The sequence below is a fragment of the Triturus cristatus genome, chromosome 11, assembly GCF_964204655.1.
Source record: "Triturus cristatus chromosome 11, aTriCri1.1, whole genome shotgun sequence".
NCBI lineage: Eukaryota > Metazoa > Chordata > Amphibia > Caudata > Salamandridae > Triturus > Triturus cristatus.
The window spans coordinates 337,703,134-337,718,019 of NC_140594.1; positions in this window are offsets into that span (position 1 = coordinate 337,703,134).

Sequence of the window (14,886 nt, forward strand, 5' to 3'; positions counted from 1 at the left end):
TAAGAGAAAGAGGAAGAGACACAGACAGAGAAAGAGAGATAGGGAGTGAGAGATAGGAAGGAAGAGATAGAGAGTGAGAGAGAGAGAAAGAGTGTGAGTGACAGAAAGGAAGAAATAGAGAGTGAGAGTGAGTGATGACACTGTGGAGAAAATCCTCACAGCTCACCTTTCTGCCACTGGTGTATCTCCAACCAGGTGCCGGGATATAGGGCAGCCCTCAAGCTTAGTTATCTGAAACATAGTATGGAATCAGTCATGGATGAGTACATACAACTGCGCATGCCTAAATCGCTGTCCCACCTTTGTGAATCCAGGCTAGTTTACCCCATCCACTTCATCTGCCCAGAGGTTTCTACTCGCCGCTAAACACCCAGGCTGCTGCAACCCATCCACTTCCACTGCGCAGAGGTGTATGACAGCCACTGCACACCCAGGATGCTGCACCCCATGCACTCCCACTGCCCAGAGGTGACTGCGTGCCGCTGCGCACCCAGGCTGCTGCACCCCATCTACTCCCGCCGCCCAGACATATTTGCCCACTGCCGCACACCCAGGCCTCACTGCTCACCTTTTTGCTGAGAGATCACCCTCCACATCATGCAGTTCCACTCCATAGGCCAACAGGTCTCACATTTGGGGCTGTGTCTTGATTTTGCCATGGCAGAGGACATTCTAGTGCACCGATCATCATTGCAGGTTTCACACCCGCTCATTCCTTGCGGTGCCACTAACCAGTGACCAGTGAGGCCTTCCTGTTCGGTGGCTCAGGTCTACATGAGGTGTCCGGAGCAACGGAACAGGCCATGACAGTGCATGCGGTGGGAGCAACTCTAAAATGGCATAGAGCACGTGTGCCCGGTCTTTTTTATTGATAGGGTCATATGTCCTGTGATGCCTGTGCTGGATGGGTGTGGTGTGGGTGTATACCAGCCATGAGGGAGTTGCTGTGGCATACTGACAACTAGACCTGTGACCAGCAGATTACTACAATGAAAATCTGGACCATGTAGCGTTGCTGTCCTTCCCTGTAAGCGTACACAGAGTGGGCTGGCCTGGCGTATGCCAGTCCTGCATGAGGCTGTGAAGAATGACTCCGGAGCTATGGGTGTGGCGCTATCGTGAGCTGTATGAGGAATCAACTGATGCGGCACTGTTGCCAGATTGGGCTAGATCACGCACAATTGGGCTATATTTTTCCCGGTTGTGCGGTAAAAATTTGGTTTGTGCTAGTTGCTTGATTATAAATATATATACAGCGCTCCAGCAAACTAGTATGTTAAAGCACTTTATTAGACAAATATTTACTTGGCAGCTTGGCAGCTTGCTGCAACATCAATTCCAATGCATTCACCACCTGATTGATGATGTCCCTGCCCCTCCTTCCTTGAAGTAGCAATATTGGGCTACTTTGGGCTACTTTTTGGTTGTCTTTGGGCTAGAAAACTTTAAAAATGTGGCAACACTGGCATGCGGGTGTTCTTGTTGTAGTGCTGCCGTCACCTGGGTTTCAAGCGTCAATGTGTCACTCTGTGAGCCAAGACCCACAACATGGCTAACATGGAAGGTACGAGGAATCACCAACCCTACATTCATCCATAGTTCCACACAACAAAGATGGTGAACATGACACATCTGTGTGGATGTGAATGTTTATTGCACATTCAGTGGAGTATTGCAGCTGTAGCAATACTGGGCCATGCAAAGTCCAAAAATCAGTTTTTGGGAGATAGAGGGCAGCCAATTAGAGACAAGCTCGTTGTCGGTGTTAGGCTGTGCCAACATATGTACTTATACAATCACTCCGCCAATCCCCATGCACTTATAAATTCACTATACACTCTCCTTGCAGAACTTAAATCATCCAGTCTCTACGTACGTACTTGTACAATGACCGAGACAAAGTTACATAATCAAAGTTTTCTCCCTCTGTCAAAGGTAAGTTGGTTGCATACGCTGTCCAGAGCACAATGTAATGTAGTAGGGCCCAGGGGTAGCATGTTGCATACATAATGAACACACGGACACAGATAGATAGTAGAACTGGGTACGGGCACGAGCGCTCAACTCCTTTTTATTACCAGGGTCACATGTCCAGTGACATCTGTGCTGGATGCATGTGGGGTGAGTGTAAGCCAGCCCTCTGGGAATGGTTGGTGCTAGCAACAAGTAGAGCAGTAATCATTGGAACAGACACAGAGATTCAATCATAAAGGGTCAATGATTTGTGCTGCATTAAGGTAGGGGCACCAGATGTGAAATAATACACAAAAGATTCTATTGTAAAGGGTCCATGACTTGTGGTACACTGAGGTAGGGGCACCAGATGTGAAATTATACACCAAATATTGTATCATAAAGGGTCCATGAGTTGTGCTGCACTGAGATAGGGGCATTAGAAGCATTCAGCGTGTTAGCAGCCAGCGATGATGCGTGGTCCGGGCGGGCCGCACTGGGAGCAATGTCTCTTGCCTACTGGACTGCGTCATCTGCAATTGCAACTCGATGTGAATTGTGAGCCCTGCTATCCGCAATGTAGATGGAAGGCAGTAGCCAGCACAGACATCGAGGAATGATTTTTGTCACTTCCTCTTGACAAAATCCGAGGACATAGAGTACAATTCTGTCTGCAATCAATAAATCATGTCTCAATGTAAATTGTGTTCTCTGCTGACCGCAGTGTAGGTAACAAAAGATCAAATATGTATGGAATACATTGTCGAAATGTGTAGGTTTTGGGAACGTTATAGTTAGTTGCCTACTGGACTCGGAAATTCATGAATCAAGACTGAATTCGAACTGTGAGCTCTGCTGGCTGCAGTGTAGACTGCCATTCAGTGTTCCTTTGGACTTGCACAATGAATTTCGTTATTGTAGTAAAGCTATAATTGATATCAAAATAGTTCTTGAAGCAAGGATACTAAAAGGATATTATTTAGGTTTTGAAGATGTTGTAGTTAGTTGCCTACTGGACTCTGTAATTAATGAATAAACACTCAATTTTAATTGTGAGCCATGGTGACCGCAGTGTAGGCCAGAGGCAGTGGTCAGCAAGGGCCCAATGCCACGTGGCGTTCAGTAGAGCTGCACAGTTATTGGCAATTCAGCATGTGTGCAGCCAGCGATGATAAGTGGTGCACTGACTTAGTGGAACCTGAAGCAACCAGCGTGTGCACACCCTACGATGATGCGTTCTCCGAGCGGGCTACACTGGAAGAAATGTGTTTTGCATACTGAATTCTGCCTTAATAAGTCCACGTGGCGATGAATTGTGGTGCAGTGCGTTAGTGGCATCAGAAGCACTCAGCGTGTATGCACCCTGCGATGATGATTGGTCCGAATGGGCTGCACTGGTAGCAATGTCTTTTGTATAATGAATTCTGCCTTAATAAGGCCACGTGGCATTGACTTGTGGTGCACTGAGTTAGTGGTACCTCTGGTGCTCAGCGTGTACGCAGCCTGTGATGATGCCTGGTTTGAGCGGGCCGTGCTGATAGCAATGTCTGTTACCTACTGGACTGTGTCATCTGCAACCGCAACTCAAACTGAATTGTGAGCCCTGCAGTCCGCAATGTAGATGGAAGGCAGTAGTCAGCACAGACATCGAGGAATGCTATTTGTCAGTTCCTCTTGACAAAATCCGAGGACATAGAGTACAATTCTGTCAGCAATTAATAAATCATGTCTCAATGTAAATTGTGAGCTCTGCTGACCACAGTGTAGGTAACAAAAGATGAAATATGTATGGAATACATTGTCGAAATGTGTAGGTTTCGGGAATGTTACAGTTAGTTGCCTACTGGACTCTGAAATTAATGAACCAAGACTGAATTTGAATTGTGAGCCCTGCTGACCAAAGTGTAGGCTGGAGGCAGCGGTCAGCAAAGGCCCACAGCCATGTGGCGTTGACTTTAGCTGCACAGATTGGGAGCATTTGATTTTCCTAACGGATTATAATCTCTTACACAATATGCATCGGTACTAATCTTGAATTGTGAGCCCTGCTGACTGCAGTGTAGACCGGAGGCATTGGTCAGGAAGGGCCCAGAGCCACGTGGCATTGACTTGAGCTGTATAGAGTTAGTGGTAGGTGTGGAAGTGATGATGCGTGGTGTGGGCGGGCCGCACTGGGAGGAATGTTGTTTGTCTAATTAATTCTGCCTTAATAAGGCCACATGGCGTTGAGTTGTGGTGCACTGAGTTAGTGGTACCTCTGGCGCGCAGCGTGTACACAGCCAGCGATGATACGTGGTGTGGGCGGGCCGCACTGGAAGGAATGTCTCTTGCCTACTGGACTGCGTCATCTGCAATCACCACATCATCTGAATTGTGAGCCCTGCTATCCGCAGTGTAGTTCGAAGGCAGTAGTCTGTACAGACATAAGTCTGCGGTGTTGGGCCGCTGTGTTCGCAGGGGGCCTGTGTCGAGTAGGCCGGCGGATATGTCAGCAGCTACGTGGCTCTGGTAGACGCGTTGGCTTTCACACAAGTGAACCACACCCAGAGTCCCGGCCTATTTATTCACACTTCTATGCTGGAGTGGCGTATGTTGGACCAGCCCACTGTGCTTCCGCTTACAGGGGACGACGATACAGATACATGACCGAGATCTTCCCCACTGCCTGAGGTAACATGATTGTGTCCACTGTCCACAACACTACAAGCACCAGCAGTATATGTACACATGGAGAGGTTTGTGCTCTGCATAGTGAGGTCTGTCCAGCACATCACCGCTACACTTGGTATTGCTATTGTGGGCATTTTTATTGGTGGGTGACTTGCGTCCTTCACACATGTTTGGTTGCCACATCTTGCAACATTCAGCTATTGTGTGGCTGAGGGGCCATGCCATTTTTGGAAGGTCCACTGTCATGTTGTGCTCTGCCTCGGTGGTAGTTGGGGGGTGGTCCGCGGCGGTCCTGAGGGTGGTGGCAGTGTGTTTTGTGGCCTTTTTGGGTGTCGGCGGTGCATGATCAGTAGCTCTATGACATGTGTTGGTCTTTAGATGTGATTCTGGGCTGGGCTCCCTTTCATACTGTAGGTAGTCATCATACTTTTCACCAGTAAAAGGCAGATGGTACATTCCTACTGCTAACGCAGCTTATCACCTGTTTTTGGATCACACCGCAGATTTGGCTGCTCGTTGAAAATATTGGGAAGTGGTGTTTTCGTGTTATTTTTGTACGTGAACGCCTACTCTGCGTATTCCTTGCGTTAGTTGTTGCTCTCATTTGTGGCAATTTTTTTGGGTGAAAGCTATTGCTGGAAAACTGGTGATATAGACTGTTTTCACCAGGTTGAAAATGGACTGTTAATTTAAAATCACTGAAAAAACCATAGGTTTAATGAACATTATAATTAGAAATTAGCATTTAAAACACCTTTGAAATTCACTGAAAAAACCATAGGTTTCAGGGATGTTATAGTTAGTTTCACATTTCACTCATCAGTGATGTCATTTAAGAAATCATCAGTGATGTCACTGACCATGTCATGAGTGATGTAATATGTGACGTCATCAGCAGTGCATTGCAGGGGCACAAGTTATAGTTAGCTCTACTAATTATAACGGCCGAATTTCTATGGTTTTGTACGAGTGAAATGTACAACTAACTATAACGTCCATGAAACCTATGTTTTTTTCAGTGAATATATATATATATATGTATATATTCTTCCAAAAACGCCCACCGTTGAAAGCGCACTCGAAGAACAGGCCGACCCAGCTGTTACTTGCAAGGTCTTTATTTCATCACCAACCGGCAGTGTCCTTGGTATAGTAGTTCAGCCCTACGCGTTTCAAAGCTAAATGCTCCTTGTTCACGGGCAAAATGGCTAACGGCGGAAGTGAGCACCTTTTAAATATCACATCCAAGTGGCTTTGTCCCAAATGCCTCATGGGACTTGTAGTGCTCTCTGCCATAAGTTTCCGCCGACCACATAAAATTAAAACCCTGTATGGGTCCCAAATGTCTCCGTCTGTTGGTTATATTGTCTCCTGTTCCTCCGTGAAACGGTTGCAGTGAATCTGCAACCCACAGTCCAAATTTATTTCTTATGGCGGTGCACTTTCCCGACCTGGACAGGCCGGTATAAATTCTTCCAAAAACGCCCACCGTTGAAAGCGCACTCGAAGAACAGGCCGACCCAGCTGTTACTTGCAAGGTCTTTATTTCATCACCAACCGGCAGTGTCCTTGGTATAGCAGTTCAGCCCTACGCGTTTCAAAGCTAAATGCTCCTTGTTCACGGGCAAAATGGCTAACGGCGGAAGTGAGCACCTTTTAAATATCACATCCAAGTGGCTTTGTCCCAAATGCCTCATGGGACTTGTAGTGCTCTCTGCCATAAGTTTCCGCCGACCACATAAAATTAAAACCCTGTATGGGTCCCAAATGTCTCCGCCTGTTGGTTATATTGTCTCCTGTTCCTCCGTGAAATGGTTGCAGTGAATCTGCAACCCACAGTCCAAATTTATTTCTTATGGCGGTGCACTTTCCCGACCTGGACAGGCCGGTATAAATTCTTCCAAAAACGCCTACCGTTGAAAGCGCACTCGAAGAACAGGCCGATCCAGCTGTTACTTGCAAGGTCTTTATTTCATCACCAACCGGCAGTGTCCTTGGTATAGTAGTTCAGCCCTACGCGTTTCAAAGCTAAATGCTCCTTGTTCACGGGCAAAATGGCTAACGGCGGAAGTGAGCACCTTTTAAATATCACATCCAAGTGGCTTTGTCCCAAATGCCTCATGGGACTTGTAGTGCTCTCTGCCATAAGTTTCCGCCGACCACATAAAATTAAAACCCTGTATGGGTCCCAAATGTCTCCGCCTGTTGGTTATATTGTCTCCTGTTCCTACGTGAAACGGTTGCAGTGAATCTGCAACCCACAGTCCAAATTTATTTCTTATGGCGGTGCACTTTCCCGACCTGGACAGGCCGGTATAAATTCTTCCAAAAACGCCCACCGTTGAAAGCGCACTCGAAGAACAGGCCGACCCAGCTGTTACTTGCAAGGTCTTTATTTCATCACCAACCGGCAGTGTCCTTGGTATAGTAGTTCAGCCCTACGCGTTTCAAAGCTAAATGCTCCTTGTTCACGGGCAAAATGGCTAACGGCGGAAGTGAGCACCTTTTAAATATCACATCCAAGTGGCTTTGTCCCAAATGCCTCATGGGACTTGTAGTGCTCTCTGCCATAAGTTTCCGCCGACCACATAAAATTAAAACCCTGTATGGGTCCCAAATGTCTCCGCCTGTTGGTTATATTGTCTCCTGTTCCTCCGTGAAACGGTTGCAGTGAATCTGCAACCCACAGTCCAAATTTATTTCTTATGGCGGTGCACTTTCCCGACCTGGACAGGCCGGTATAAATTCTTCCAAAAACGCCCACCGTTGAAAGCGCACTCGAAGAACAGGCCGACCCAGCTGTTACTTGCAAGGTCTTTATTTCATCACCAACCGGCAGTGTCCTTGGTATAGTAGTTCAGCCCTACGCGTTTCAAAGCTAAATGCTCCTTGTTCAAGGGCAAAATGGCTAACGGCGGAAGTGAGCACCTTTTAAATATCACATCCAAGTGGCTTTGTCCCAAATGCCTCATGGGACTTGTAGTGCTCTCTGCCATAAGTTTCCGCCGACCACTTAAAATTAAAACCCTGTATGGGTCCCAAATGTCTCCGCCTGTTGGTTATATTGTCTCCTGTTCCTCCGTGAAACGGTTGCAGTGAATCTGCAACCCACAGTCCAAATTTATTTCTTATGGCGGTGCACTTTCCCGACCTGGACAGGCCGGTATAAATTCTTCCAAAAACGCCCACCGTTGAAAGCGCACTCGAAGAACAGGAGACATTTGGGACCCATACAGGGTTTTAATTTTATGTGGTCGGCGGAAACTTATGGCAGAGAGCACTACAAGTCCCATGAGGCATTTGGGACAAAGCCACTTGGATGTGATATTTAAAAGGTGCTCACTTCCGCCGTTAGCCATTTTGCCCGTGAACAAGGAGCATTTAGCTTTGAAACGCGTAGGGCTGAACTACTATACCAAGGACACTGCCGGTTGGTGATGAAATAAAGACCTTGCAAGTAACAGCTGGGTCGGCCTGTTCTTCGAGTGCGCTTTCAACGGTGGGCGTTTTTGGAAGAATTTATACCGGCCTGTCCAGGTCGGGAAAGTGCACCGCCATAAGAAATAAATTTGGACTGTGGGTTGCAGATTCACTGCAACCGTTTCACGGAGGAACAGGAGACAATATAACCAACAGGCGGAGACATTTGGGACCCATACAGGGTTTTAATTTTATGTGGTCGGCGGAAACTTATGGCAGAGAGCACTACAAGTCCCATGAGGCATTTGGGACAAAGCCACTTGGATGTGATATTTAAAAGGTGCTCACTTCCGCCGTTAGCCATTTTGCCCGTGAACAAGGAGCATTTAGCTTTGAAACGCGTAGGGCTGAACTACTATACCAAGGACACTGCCGGTTGGTGATGAAATAAAGACCTTGCAAGTAACAGCTGGGTCGGCCTGTTCTTCGAGTGCGCTTTCAACGGTGGGCGTTTTTGGAAGAATTTATACCGGCCTGTCCAGGTCGGGAAAGTGCACCGCCATAAGAAATAAATTTGGACTGTGGGTTGCAGATTCACTACAACCGTTTCACGGAGGAACAGGAGACAATATAACCAACAGGCGGAGACATTTGGGACCCATACAGGGTTTTAATTTTATGTGGTCGGCGGAAACTTATGGCAGAGAGCACTACAAGTCCCATGAGGCATTTGGGACAAAGCCACTTGGATGTGATATTTAAAAGGTGCTCACTTCCGCCGTTAGCCATTTTGCCCGTGAACAAGGAGCATTTAGCTTTGAAACGCGTAGGGCTGAACTACTATACCAAGGACACTGCCGGTTGGTGATGAAATAAAGACCTTGCAAGTAACAGCTGGGTCGGCCTGTTCTTCGAGTGCGCTTTCAACGGTGGGCGTTTTTGGAAGAATTTATACCGGCCTGTCCAGGTCGGGAAAGTGCACCGCCATAAGAAATAAATTTGGACTGTGGGTTGCAGATTCACTGCAACCGTTTCACGGAGGAACAGGAGACAATATAACCAACAGGCGGAGACATTTGGGACCCATACAGGGTTTTAATTTTATGTGGTCGGCGGAAACTTATGGCAGAGAGCACTACAAGTCCCATGAGGCATTTGGGACAAAGCCACTTGGATGTGATATTTAAAAGGTGCTCACTTCCGCCGTTAGCCATTTTGCCCGTGAACAAGGAGCATTTAGCTTTGAAACGCGTAGGGCTGAACTACTATACCAAGGACACTGCCGGTTGGTGATGAAATAAAGACCTTGCAAGTAACAGCTGGGTCGGCCTGTTCTTCGAGTGCGCTTTCAACGGTGGGCGTTTTTGGAAGAATTTATACCGGCCTGTCCAGGTCGGGAAAGTGCACCGCCATAAGAAATAAATTTGGACTGTGGGTTGCAGATTCACTGCAACCGTTTCACGGAGGAACAGGAGACAATATAACCAACAGGCGGAGACATTTGGGACCCATACAGGGTTTTAATTTTATGTGGTCGGCGGAAACTTATGGCAGAGAGCACTACAAGTCCCATGAGGCATTTGGGACAAAGCCACTTGGATGTGATATTTAAAAGGTGCTCACTTCCGCCGTTAGCCATTTTGCCCGTGAACAAGGAGCATTTAGCTTTGAAACGCGTAGGGCTGAACTACTATACCAAGGACACTGCCGGTTGGTGATGAAATAAAGACCTTGCAAGTAACAGCTGGGTCGGCCTGTTCTTCGAGTGCGCTTTCAACGGTGGGCGTTTTTGGAAGAATTTATACCGGCCTGTCCAGGTCGGGAAAGTGCACCGCCATAAGAAATAAATTTGGACTGTGGGTTGCAGATTCACTGCAACCGTTTCACGGAGGAACAGGAGACAATATAACCAACAGGCGGAGACATTTGGGACCCATACAGGGTTTTAATTTTATGTGGTCGGCGGAAACTTATGGCAGAGAGCACTACAAGTCCCATGAGGCATTTGGGACAAAGCCACTTGGATGTGATATTTAAAAGGTGCTCACTTCCGCCGTTAGCCATTTTGCCCGTGAACAAGGAGCATTTAGCTTTGAAACGCGTAGGGCTGAACTACTATACCAAGGACACTGCCGGTTGGTGATGAAATAAAGACCTTGCAAGTAACAGCTGGGTCGGCCTGTTCTTCGAGTGCGCTTTCAACGGTGGGCGTTTTTGGAAGAATTTATACCGGCCTGTCCAGGTCGGGAAAGTGCACCGCCATAAGAAATAAATTTGGACTGTGGGTTGCAGATTCACTGCAACCGTTTCACGGAGGAACAGGAGACAATATAACCAACAGGCGGAGACATTTGGGACCCATACAGGGTTTTAATTTTATGTGGTCGGCGGAAACTTATGGCAGAGAGCACTACAAGTCCCATGAGGCATTTGGGACAAAGCCACTTGGATGTGATATTTAAAAGGTGCTCACTTCCGCCGTTAGCCATTTTGCCCGTGAACAAGGAGCATTTAGCTTTGAAACGCGTAGGGCTGAACTACTATACCAAGGACACTGCCGGTTGGTGATGAAATAAAGACCTTGCAAGTAACAGCTGGGTCGGCCTGTTCTTCGAGTGCGCTTTCAACGGTGGGCGTTTTTGGAAGAATTTATACCGGCCTGTCCAGGTCGGGAAAGTGCACCGCCATAAGAAATAAATTTGGACTGTGGGTTGCAGATTCACTGCAACCGTTTCACGGAGGAACAGGAGACAATATAACCAACAGGCGGAGACATTTGGGACCCATACAGGGTTTTAATTTTATGTGGTCGGCGGAAACTTATGGCAGAGAGCACTACAAGTCCCATGAGGCATTTGGGACAAAGCCACTTGGATGTGATATTTAAAAGGTGCTCACTTCCGCCGTTAGCCATTTTGCCCGTGAACAAGGAGCATTTAGCTTTGAAACGCGTAGGGCTGAACTACTATACCAAGGACACTGCCGGTTGGTGATGAAATAAAGACCTTGCAAGTAACAGCTGGGTCGGCCTGTTCTTCGAGTGCGCTTTCAATGGTGGGCGTTTTTGGAAGAATTTATACCGGCCTGTCCAGGTCGGGAAAGTGCACCGCCATAAGAAATAAATTTGGACTGTGGGTTGCAGATTCACTGCAACCGTTTCACGGAGGAACAGGAGACAATATAACCAACAGGCGGAGACATTTGGGACCCATACAGGGTTTTAATTTTATGTGGTCGGCGGAAACTTATGGCAGAGAGCACTACAAGTCCCATGAGGCATTTGGGACAAAGCCACTTGGATGTGATATTTAAAAGGTGCTCACTTCCGCCGTTAGCCATTTTGCCCGTGAACAAGGAGCATTTAGCTTTGAAACGCGTAGGGCTGAACTACTATACCAAGGACACTGCCGGTTGGTGATGAAATAAAGACCTTGCAAGTAACAGCTGGGTCGGCCTGTTCTTCGAGTGCGCTTTCAACGGTGGGCGTTTTTGGAAGAATTTATACCGGCCTGTCCAGGTCGGGAAAGTGCACCGCCATAAGAAATAAATTTGGACTGTGGGTTGCAGATTCACTGCAACCGTTTCACGGAGGAACAGGAGACAATATAACCAACAGGCGGAGACATTTGGGACCCATACAGGGTTTTAATTTTATGTGGTCGGCGGAAACTTATGGCAGAGAGCACTACAAGTCCCATGAGGCATTTGGGACAAAGCCACTTGGATGTGATATTTAAAAGGTGCTCACTTCCGCCGTTAGCCATTTTGCCCGTGAACAAGGAGCATTTAGCTTTGAAACGCGTAGGGCTGAACTACTATACCAAGGACACTGCCGGTTGGTGATGAAATAAAGACCTTGCAAGTAACAGCTGGGTCGGCCTGTTCTTCGAGTGCGCTTTCAACGGTGGGCGTTTTTGGAAGAATATATGTATATATATATATATATATTCACTGAAAAAACCATAGGTTTCACACATGTTATAGTTAGCTGGACATTTTACTGATAAAAAACCAATGAAATTCCCCCGTTATAGTTACTGTAGGCAACTATAACTCACGCTTACCGTACGCGTACGGTAAGCGTAATCGGCGAAATTTTCGAAAAAATTAAAATTGCCTTTTTTCACTTGGGGGATCGTTGGGGACTCCCTCGACATGGCTAGGTGCTTGGGAGCTGTGTAAACAGCCCCTTTACATGTTTTTGCACTTGGTTTTTCAACCCCCTGTCAGAGTGCGAGAGAGAAAATGGCGGCCGCCGCTTCCTGGTTTCGACCGATTCGAATGTTTACTAAGATCTAAGGGCCAATCAGAATCGCGCTCGCGCACGCCACCGTACGCGTACGGTAAGCGCACCGTAAGCACACCGTACGCTGGCTCAGATATATATATTGATTTAAAGGCTATTTTCTCAGAATCTACTGAACAGATTTACACCAAACCTACAAAAGGCACTTCCTTGACCTGAGGACTACCTCTCTGCCAAATTTCAAGTAATTCTGTTTAGCCGTTCGGGCTGTAGCTGTGTCTAAAGGTCCTATGGAAAAATGCATGGGAAAAATGCGTTTTGGGACCCCCCTTTTATCTCAGCCCCCGCTTGACGAATCCCCCCGAGACTTTCAGGGTAGGAGCGGAGCGTAGCGCCCCACCTATTTAGAAAAATTCGTGAGGATTCGTCAACCGGCGCCAAAGTTATTCAAAATAGAATGTTGCAGATTTCCTATGGAAACGTGGTCCTAACTATAACTACCTACTGGCGACCGCCAGTAGGTAATATATATATATATATATATATATATATATTCATTTCCGTTACAGCCTCTGCCTTTTAATTCTTCACATTGAGGCAAGGAAATAGCAGGACAGCCAGGATTCACAAGATCCTTGTTTTTAATAATCACACATCACTATCAGGTGCAGACACAAGACCAATGTGTTTCAGCCGTAGCCTTCAACAGGGTCATAGAGTTTTACAATGCAGAGAGTGCTTTTAAAGGGACAATTCCCTTATCTTCACCACCATTAAAAATAATCACTAGACTAATTCTTTCGAAATATTCTTCGAGTTTTAGTAGTCCTGTTTAGAAATCCTGACTTTCAATGGACTGCCATGTCCATAATGCATTGCAAATGTCTTACATTGCCTAGTAATGTTGTTTATTCTTTAAAAATCTTGGATGCCCTAATAGGCCTCAATGAAAGCAAACTGTCACATGCTAGCTTCAAAAGGAACATTTCCATGTCGTGCTGAGTGGCAGTCAATCTCATTTTACCTGTAAGGCACTTTCCCTAGAGTGCTCGTTGTTCCGATTTTCAATGTAGTGAGGCTTTGTAAGACATTTGCAATGCATTATGGACATGGTAGTCCGTTAAAAAACAGGATTTCTAACCAGGACTACTAAAACTCAAACATTATTTAATAGTGGGCATTAGCCATGTTATTAAAAGAGTACTAATTAAGTAAAAAAGTTGCCTGGCTCCTGATAGTCGAAAAAACACTCTTTATTGAAAATGACATGTGGCGCACTCGCAGTCCTTCTTCACTGTCGAAGACCTAAGTATAGGTACATCCCTGTCACTGACCCTCGCATCAGCATATGATTAGGAACATGCAAACATTAAATTCTTATTGTTTTCACCTTATAAATATCAAGTAGCCTGCCTTGTGGGCTAAAAGGCCTAATTGGGAAGCTATTTATTTAGTATTAAAAATAGGAGTTGCCTCCTGTCATATTTTGACAGGTATCCCTACAGGTTTAAAATCTTCTAAAGTTAGGCTACACATGTAGACCTGAAGTTATTTTTCCCTTGTCAGACTAGTGAATGGCGCAGGAAGTTCTGCAGTCCACATGTGATGTTTAAATTTCTATGAAAATGGTGTATTTTTCCATATTTTAGTGGTCAGAAAACCTGCAATGGGGAATAGACACCAGTACCCCAGTGTAAATAGTTCAAAAACCTGCAGACTGTTCTATCTTTGCAAATGCTGCCAGTTTCTTCATCTTTGGCATTTCCAGAATCCTCTTACTGTATTTTAATAAATAAAAAGACGCCAAAATGACAAAAATTCAAATCAGTAGAACCAATGTTATGAATATCTAAAGTTTTAACATTCATAAACAGCAGCAAAACTTGCACGCCTCAACTGTGGTAATCTGGTTGCGCCGAGGAGGGACAAAGTCAAAACTTTAGGCTGTCCACAACGGCGCATGGGCTGTGTCTTGGATAAGGTTTGACCTGCTGTGAGTTGTCTCTTTTTACCCTGGTGTGTGGGCTACGCAGTGCTGCAGTGCAAAACTATGTGTCACTCTCTGTCACTCTGCACCCAGTTAGTTGAAGTCAATGATCAGGAGCTATGCATTGCTGCGATGTGAGGCTCTGTATCGCTTTGCATTGGGTCTGGAGCTGCATGGTTTCACGATGTGAGATTCTATGTCACTCTACTTTTGACACAGTGAAGCCACAAATCATGGGCTGTGTAATGCTGTGGTGCAAAACCTGAGTCTTGCAGTGTCAGAGTAGACCCAGTGAAACCTTCAGTTAAGCGGAGGGAGTTACAACCTGACTCCAGCCAAGGGTCCAGGACGTTGGATACAGCAGTTACGGGTCAGGACTCACTCCCACAAAGGCCAGCAGGGGGGGCCAGGTCAGTCTGATCAGCTGGAAAACAGGTAAGGACTCTGCAAGCTTGAATCCCTTTTGCTCAAACAAGAGACAATAAAACTGACTTTTAGAGTCACTTCTATGGTCCTAGAGTCAAGGCAAGCAGGTTCAGTCCTCCTGAATATTTTCATCCCACGAGTGTTCTGATTTCAGGTTCGATGGATGCCACTTTTCTGCTCAGTA